Source organism: Solanum pennellii, chromosome 2 (assembly GCF_001406875.1).
Source record: "Solanum pennellii chromosome 2, SPENNV200".
In the NCBI taxonomy this organism is placed as follows: domain Eukaryota; kingdom Viridiplantae; phylum Streptophyta; class Magnoliopsida; order Solanales; family Solanaceae; genus Solanum; species Solanum pennellii.
In genome coordinates this window covers 53,136,086-53,144,806 of record NC_028638.1, presented here as the reverse complement: position 1 = coordinate 53,144,806, position 8,721 = coordinate 53,136,086, and the positions used below count along the sequence as shown (strand labels likewise).

The following is an 8,721-nucleotide window of genomic DNA, read 5'->3' as shown; positions in this document are numbered from 1 at the left end:
GAGGGCTGGCCGGTGGGGGAGTCAGGGATCAGGTGAAAATATAGAACTTTGAAATTGAAAATATTTTTTTAAAATTAATTTTTTCCTAATAAAAATATAATTTGAAATTGGAGGAGAGTTTTGAAAAATATTTTTCTTAATTCTTGAAGAAAAGTTATTTTTCTTAATTTTGAAAAAATAAGTTAATTTAAAATATATTTTTTAAAACTTTTATTCCGACCAAACAAAAAAAAATCGAAAAAACATTTTTCCTGACTACCAAACACACTCTATGAGAAGTGTAATATTATACCTTTTAACAATGACAATGATTATCATCCATGTGTTAAAAGACAGTTGAGGGACCCACATTTTCCAGCGGAGGTAAAACAAAAAGGGAAATGTGGGTGGATTTTATGTTAAAATAAATAAAAAGCTCAACAACGAAGCAAATAAGTACAATAATAACTTTACATAACATTTAGTAAATTATTATATTACCCCTGCCTAGAAAAGTTGGCACGTTGACGAATAATATATATATATATATTGTTTTTATGATGATTAAAAAATAGATACTTAAATTAAAAATGGTTGAAAGTTTGAAATGGGCACTTCAACTACAAATTTGAAATATAATTTTTTTAGGGTAGAGAAAGGAAATATATATACTTATGGCTAAATTTTATATTTAAGAAATTTATTAAATAATATAAATTCATAATTTTATACTTATATGAATAAAAATTTTGAATCATAAATTTTATATTTTAAATTAATCTATAAAAAATGCACAAGTTAAATAATTATACGGGATGATAACAAATTTCACATTATCAATGGAATAGACTTTTTTTAAAAATTAAAATGAATAAATCTGTTTAGAATAAAATTTACAAAAGTTTTTAAATTATGTATTAACTAGTTTTTGGAAACCAAAAAAAGAAAAAATTAGTTTTTGTTTTTTACGCGTTTATTTCTTAAAACGCGTGTTAAAAATCTATAAAATACGCTACCTGGGCATTGTGTAAGTCAGGAAGTCATGCTCATACGCTACCGGCGGCGTACTCCGGCGCCAGACTACGCTGCGTATGTCGCCGACGAAGCAAAACTGTAAACCCTAAGTTAATTTTCTCCATGTATCTGCGTCTTTCCTCCATTAACTGTTTTGTGACAATGTCAGATTTTCTTTCAATTCTTGCCTGCATTCCTTTTAAGAAAAATCAAGAACTTATCCATCTTTTTGAAGTTACACCTGTATTCTTAAGGCATATTTACAGGAAATAATGAAATTGTTATTTTCAAGAATATATTGACATTGCAAATATAAAGAAATTCAAGAAAACTTTCTTTCTCCAAAAAATTCTGTTGTTTTTCTCGTAGTGTGTGTTGAAGATGTTCTAGAATTTGTTTTTGAGTCTGTTTATCTTGTATGATTTCAGAAGGGTTGTTGAGGAGTTGGTTTCAACAGCCGTAGGAATTGAATGTTGTGGAGTTGTTCTTGAAGAACTCACACAACTTTTAAAGATAGTGTATCGATGTTCTTGATGCTGACATCATCTTTTCTATTGTGTTGATGCCGATGTACATAATTTCTTTGCCCAACAACTATGATGTACATAACTTGGAATGGTCGTTGTAGTCATAGTATTGCATGCATTACTCAACTAATAGGCCGTTCTGGCGGTTTGCCCAATGAGGGTTTTGCTTTCTCTGAAAGAGTCTCTGCTAAGAATCTCCCTTGTGCGTCCCACTGTCTCCTTCGAAATTGTTGACATTGAAAGGCCTGTCTCTGTTATACTAGCTAATTTAAGGATATGGCCCATCTGGTTTCTTTGATTTTGTAAATTTATGTGCAGTGAGGATGAACGACTTTGCACACATGCTTCTCCTTCTCTCCGTTGCCGCTATTGTACACTGGGATTCCTCTGAGTTCCCTTAACAAATTGAATTCAACAGGTGGTTCATTCAAGCTCATGGCAGGTCTTGATGTTTACATAATGAATGTATACGGGCCCAAATTAATGGATTAGAGATGTGATAAGTTATCTTTTTTTACATTTTGTTTCTTTAACAACCACTATTTAATCTTAAGATTTGGTTAACATTTACTATAATCTGGAGACCATGTTCTCAGGGTACCATGTGTCTTTTCAGTAATGTGTAAAACGATGTTATTCTTTTCTTTACATTTGCCATCTAGTTATACAATTAGTTGTTGTGAAGTAGGTGAAAGTACAAGGCACAATAAGTATATGAATATATGTGATGCAGGTCAGTAGTATTGTTTTTTTTTAGTGTTGTAATGTAATATTGTGTCGGTGATCAAGAACGTATTTCAAGTCAAAGATTCTAAATCTGCATAACTGTAAGTACTTCCTTTCCTCCAACCTCACTGCATTGTCTGTTTCTTCATCTGAAGCCGTTCTAGAGGACATCTCCTATTGATATTACCAAGTGGCTAAACTATATCTATTCTCAGATTTGTCACCCAGAGCTTTGTAAGTGAGAGGCACTGTTGTAGATATGATGTTCAACGCTTTCTTTTCTTTAAAGTTGTCCCTCTCATCTCAGGGTGAGGCAAGGAATTGTTTCAAATGTTCGTTGTTCAATTTCTCGGCTGCTCAAGAAGTTTGACTAGTTGCTCCTCCGACCCGGAGTGGATTTGATCACTTCTGTATGTAGGCATGTTTTGATTATTTGTTCTTGCTGAAGTTGAGCTGGAACATACATATTCATGCTTAGGTACTTTTAGCCCAACTTATGGAGACAGCATATGTGCCTGTTTCTTTCATCTTGTATTGTGCTTTCTTTTTGACCGGACATTTCAATTAACTATTGTTTCGTCTACTTCCTTTACACCAGTGACATCAAAATACTGCCATTCAGATGTTATGCATGCTTTCCCAGCAAGCTTTGGCTTGAAAGGAGAGGCTCTGAGCTGAGCTGACCTTTCTTTGTTGAAAATTGTTACTAAAAGGTTTGAAGGTAAAGTTTTTTATTATCCATTAGGATAGGTATAAAAATACTAACCTGGTCTTTGTCTATGCCATTTTGTGCCTTGGAATTGTTGATTGTAGACAAGAAAATCTTAAAAATTATTGATACAATGAGCTATGCTCTCCTCTAGGGTGGACGGGGACTTGGATAAATGGATTGATACTGGAAATTAAGGTAAAATAGATGAGCTTATAAGGAATAAGAATAGTAGAAGAAGTCATACAACTCTTCCATTTTTCCAGCACAAGAAGTTCTTTTGCCACAATTTAGTCTGCAAGAAGGAAGCAGGAAATAATAATATTAAGACTGTTAATGATGTGCCACTCTTGTCAGGTAAGTTGTCTTGTAGTGCTTGTTTGTGCTAATAATCAACGATGACAGGAAATGTGTGCAACTAATTAATGTTCCTTTCCATCGTGTAGAAACTAGAGCTGCATGGGGACTGCATCATTCTGTAGAAACTATCTGGTCGGAGCTTCCATGGCAGTCCCATCATGTGAGCAGTCTTCCACCCTAAGTTGTGGTGATGGCGTATTTTCTGATTGACTGTAATGTTATCAAATTTCTTGGGAGGGTTAGGTCTCTTTCTGATATTATCTCAATCAAATAAATTAGTTACTTTCACGATCTGATGGTTCTCTCTTCAGGCCAAGTGCGAAAATAAAACTTGTTAACATCTGAAATAACAAATTACAAGGTAAAGGGGAGTGCACAAGTCCACATGATGGGGAATCAAAATAAGGTAAACTGTTCCTGCCATTTGTTCATGCCTGACTTGAATAAGAGCTGAAATTTTTCAGTGCATGTTTCAGTTAATTGGCTTCATTTTTTTCACCCACTTTTCAAGATTATCTTAGACTGCGTTATTACTGATCATGAAAACATTAGATATTACATTGACTTTTTCTATGTCTCCTAGGCCATGTAGTCTCTTTCAAATTCTGTCTTTGCTATGTATGGATGGATGAGAACGACAGTAAGTTTTAGTTTCTTTGACATTGATTTAATGCATTTTGATGTGCACAAAGTCGTGCTCATTATTTTACGTCCTCACCTGAAGTTGTGTACTTTCTCTGAAGGATCATCTGAAGTTGTACCTTCTTTTGAAAGATCATCTGAACTTGTCCCTTCTTTTGAAGGATAAACTGAAGTCGTACATATCTTCTTTTGGATGGTCATCTGAAATTGTAATTTTCTTTGAAGGATCATCCGCAGTTGTACTTTCTTTTGAAGGATCATCTGAAGTTGTACTTCCTTTTGAAGGATCATCTGAAGTTGGATCAGGAGTTTGAACAATTTTCTGACATTGAACAGCGAAGTAGATCTCATATATATTCACTTTTTTTTGTTGAACCTAAACTTCCCAGGATAAGTTTATATGATTTGACTTTGGGGTCTTCAAAGAATTATGTGGAACATAGGTGTGATAGTTGTTGGCATTTTTGACTTAGACTCCTGTTTTATGCTTACCCTATCATTTCTGCTCCCCTTTAAATGAATTTTGCAGGTTTTTTTTTTTTACGAATCTACATCAATTTTTGTAAATCTAGATATTTGCTGCATCAATCATCTTGGGAGCCTTGCTATCTTTCCGAGATAGTGACATTCAGCTGTATATTGATTTTTTAGTAGGGTCAGGGTAGAGGGGTGGCTCATTTTCTCAGGAGTTTGAAACTTGCAGGTCAATCTCGGTCATCTAATTCAAATAAAAAAAAAATTGTTTTTCAGAATTAGTAGAAACCTACCAAAAAATTTAGGTTGATCTTCATTTTCCTCAGCGATGGAGGTTGGAAATGCAGCTTTGACACTTTTGATCTTTGCATTATTCTAGAGAGTAGTGTATGCTGTCTGGCCATTTTAACTAGTTTCGTGTGCTTGCTTTACACCAGCTACATCAAAATACAACCATTAAGATTAATTGCATGCTTTCCCAGCAAGTTTTGGCTTTAAATGAGAGGCTCTAAGCTCTATTTCTGACGTTTCTTTGTTGACAATTGTTACTAAAACTCATGGGAATCCAAATGGATATTGTAAGATTTCAGGTAAAGTTCTTTTGAGTTTTAGTTTGTAGGATCCATTAGGATAGGTGTGAAACTACTTACTTGGCCGTCTTAGTTTTTGCCAATATTTACAGGACGACAAGCGTTTATTCCTTGGAATTGATGATTGTAGACAAGATGTTGGTAGAATAGGTAATTATGTATAAGCCTACATAATACAAGTGTTGACTATTGTTTGCTAATAAGGTAATTTCTTGGGATTTTTCTCTTTGTAATCATTGTTCGTGATGTATTTTACAACCAACCAGTTTATAGGAAGCAAATGCACTCCAAGTACTTCTAGTTTTCTCACAATTCAAACAAATAAATATTGATCTACTTCTACTCTGTCCTGATTGATCTTTTGGTTTCCATATATAATTTGGAAGACGAATGAAGGTGTTACATTCTCTGAAATAGTCTTTGCTAAGAATTTCCCTTGTGCTTCCCAGTGTCTCCTTCAAAATTGTTAATATTGAAAGGTCAGTCTCTGTTATACCAGCTAATTTAAGGATATTTCCTTCTGGTTCCTTCGATTTTGTAAGTTTGAGTGCAGTGAGGATGATATACTTTGCACATGTGCTTCTCCTTCTCTGATGCTGCTATTGTCCAGTGGGGTTTGGCATTCCTCTGAGTTCCCTTAACAAACTGAATTGAAGTGATTGTCCATTCAAGCTCTCAGGATACCTTCTCAGGTCCTAACTACAGGCCCAAATTAATGGATAAGGGATGTGATAAGTTATCTTTTCTACACTTTGTTTCTGTAACGACCTGTTAAGCTTTGCAGGTCCTTCAGTATTTCCGCGTCCACTTATTTCAGTATGTTGTTCTGTCAAAAGAAATCGGAAGACTTATATTTGGTTGACATTTACTATATCGTATCTTTGTTTTGCACACTGTTATTGTTTTCCTTGACCTTTGTATAAAGGAAATTCCACTTTATATGATAGCCAAGCTTACTCTTTAGTACCCCGACTTAATCTTATGTACTCTTGTGATGTTTGACGGAGTCATCTGTTAATAGGGGGAGGCTGCTGTTTTATTTCCAGACGGATTTGGTGATAGACGTGTGGAGGGTAAATACTTGCTGCCAAATATGCCCGTGAAAACAGGATTCCTTACCCGGGCATATGTCTAGGCATGCAAATTGCTGTGATCGAGTATGCTACATCCATTCTTGGGTTTCAATATGCGAACAGTACAGAGTTTGATACCAACACTCACAATCTTTGTGTAATTTTTATGCGGAAATTAAGTTCTGATACTTTCCCTTTATCATGAATTTCCCTCATGATATTCATGTGTTTTAGGTCTCATTTTAGTAGCAGCTATGTTAATCTGTTGACCATGTTCACAGGGTTCAAAAGCGCATATGGGTGGTAGCATGCGTCTTGGATCAAGAAGAACATATTTTTTTGATGAAGTATGGTGATTTCATTAGAAGGCATCAAGAAGATGCAAGGTAAAAAAATAATTTTCTAAATAACTAATGAGACGAAGTCCAAAAAAAGATCTACATGATCACAGGGCTTTGACCTAACAAATATGCTAACACTGTTGATCTTTGGCATTATTCTAGAGACTCAAGAGCTTTTATGATACTTTTTTATGTACCCTTTGTTTCAAAAGGTATCAACTTGCCTCCTTCAGGTTAGTGTTAATGTGTTATTATCTTTCTCTTCTTTGAAGTATTTAAAGAGAATAATATATATATTAATGATTTGGATGCTAGAGGAAGCAACTTCATTTGAACATTGAACACTACTCTAACGTTCTTATAGGGGATTAAGGAAAAGCTAGAATAGGCTCTAAGGAATTGACAAAATTCTTAATTTTTCTTTGATTAGTGAAGGAAGTGGGAGCAATGTAAGCAGAGGACTGTGTTTGGTTCCTCTTAGTTTTTCGACTGCAGACCATGCTCTAGATCAAACTTGAGAACTGTTGCACTTTTTAGGGTTACAGAATTTTGTTTCAACTGATTACACTGTCGGATTCTGTCGACATTTTGCTATGAACTGGATAGGAAGCTACTGACTTCAATGCCATGTTATTTGTTAAAAGCACTTGTCATCACTTGCTCGGAATTTTTACTTTGTGTATCATACGTAGGTTAAGAGAGAAGTGGTTTGACTTAACGCCATTAGAAAAGAAACAAAAGGTTAGGTGGGGAAGGTGTGGTTCTTCTCCTTATTGAGTATATTGTCGCAATTCTCTAGACTTAAAGTAACTCTGCCGGTGAGAGCAATTGCAGTATCAACATTTATCACTTCCTTTTCTTTCATGCTACTTTTGGAAAACCTAGATAAGAATATAGTTTTTGAAGTATCCTCCTCATCTGTTGCTATTCCATTCAGATATACCTGTGAATTGTGAGATTAAAAAAAATAGGCGCAGGGCCCAGAGTTGGAATGCTACACTGGAGAGTGCACTGTCAGGAGAGAGATTGGATCTTTGCAGAATATTCTGTGGGGAAGTGCTTCTGAAAAGCGTGATCCCTGTGTCAGATTCCTCAGTCAGATAGAAAGTTCAAGTCGGTCAATTGATGGATATCTTTATTGCACAATTATTCATTTTCAAGGCTATTTTGTTTATTTCTGTAGATACTTTCTTAAACTTTATATCTTCATCACTTTCAAAGATGATCCATCATAAAGATGTGGAGGTTTTGTCTTCCGTGGAAGTTCAATAAGAGACTTGTTTTCTCTCGAGCTGATTAAATTGTTGCTTAGCATTGCACCTCAGGTGGGTCTGTGAGATTTTGGAATTATATTTTAATTTCATGGCGTTTCTTCTCCATCTCATAAGGCTAACTGATGCATGCAGCCACGATGGGTTTCAATGCTTTTGGTGAAATTATATATGACCTTCCACATCTCTTATTTTTACTACTCTCTTTGGTATAACTCATAATGGCTATCTAACATGTTTCTCTTTTGGACTGAAAAACTGCTACTTGGCAGGGCATCCCTAGTGGGTCTTTGAGATTTTGGAGAAAGTTCCATTTCATGGTGTTTCTTCTCTGTCTCATTAGGCTAACTGGTGCTTGCTCCCATGGTTGGTTCCTAACTTTTGAGCTGATTCGTGTTTTGACTTGGCAAAGTTCAGCTTCTTTCCCACCCCTCATTGAACCACCCTTTTCGTGATATTATTAATGCACTCCCTCTTCTCTTATTTTTTGTCACCCACTCTGTTTTATACACACTGAAGAGTTGGAAGTTCTCATTCCTCGATATTCAATCAAACATGTTGCCTGTCCAGCTAAAGAACTGTTGCTAGGCGCGACCCTTCAGGTGGGTCTATGAGATTATGGGGAAAGTTACTTTTTTTTGGTATTTCTTCTCTGTCTCATATGTAAACTGATGCTTGCAGCCATGCTGGGTTTTAAGCTAATCGTGTCTTGGCGCCGCAAAGTTTAATATTTTTTTGTTACTAAATCACCCTTTTGGTGGAACTGCACAGACTTCTACTTTTCTTGTTCTTATTACTCTTTCTGGTATAACTCAAAAAAGCAATTTAACGTGTTCTCTCTTGAGCTGACCTCGGGTGGGTAAATGAGATTTAGGAGAATGTTCCATTTCATGGTGCATCTTCTCTGTCTCATAAGGCTACTTGACGCTTCAGCCATGACAAATTTCAAAGTTTTTGAGCTGATTCGTGTTTTGGCTTGGCAAAGTTCAATTTCCTCCCCCCCTTCCCCCCCCCC

General features: G+C 35.5%; 2 long non-coding RNA genes across 51 annotated transcripts in view; both read left to right on the top strand.

The window, feature by feature from the left end:
* The window catches only part of LOC107010566, a 61,086-nt gene that overhangs the window by 20,299 nt on the left and 32,066 nt on the right, over positions 1-8,721 (top strand). The window lies entirely within an intron of this gene.
* The window catches only part of LOC107010567, a 22,432-nt gene continuing 14,702 nt past the window's right edge, over positions 992-8,721 (top strand). The window contains exons 1-10 of the long non-coding RNA XR_003576380.1: positions 992-2,724; positions 2,845-2,967; positions 3,110-3,153; positions 3,222-3,312; positions 3,402-3,553; positions 3,627-3,721; positions 3,899-6,273; positions 6,376-6,480; positions 6,598-6,668; positions 7,373-8,308. This is a non-coding gene — a long non-coding RNA (uncharacterized LOC107010567). The remainder of the gene's footprint in view (positions 2,725-2,844; positions 2,968-3,109; positions 3,154-3,221; positions 3,313-3,401; positions 3,554-3,626; positions 3,722-3,898; positions 6,274-6,375; positions 6,481-6,597; positions 6,669-7,372; positions 8,309-8,721) is intronic.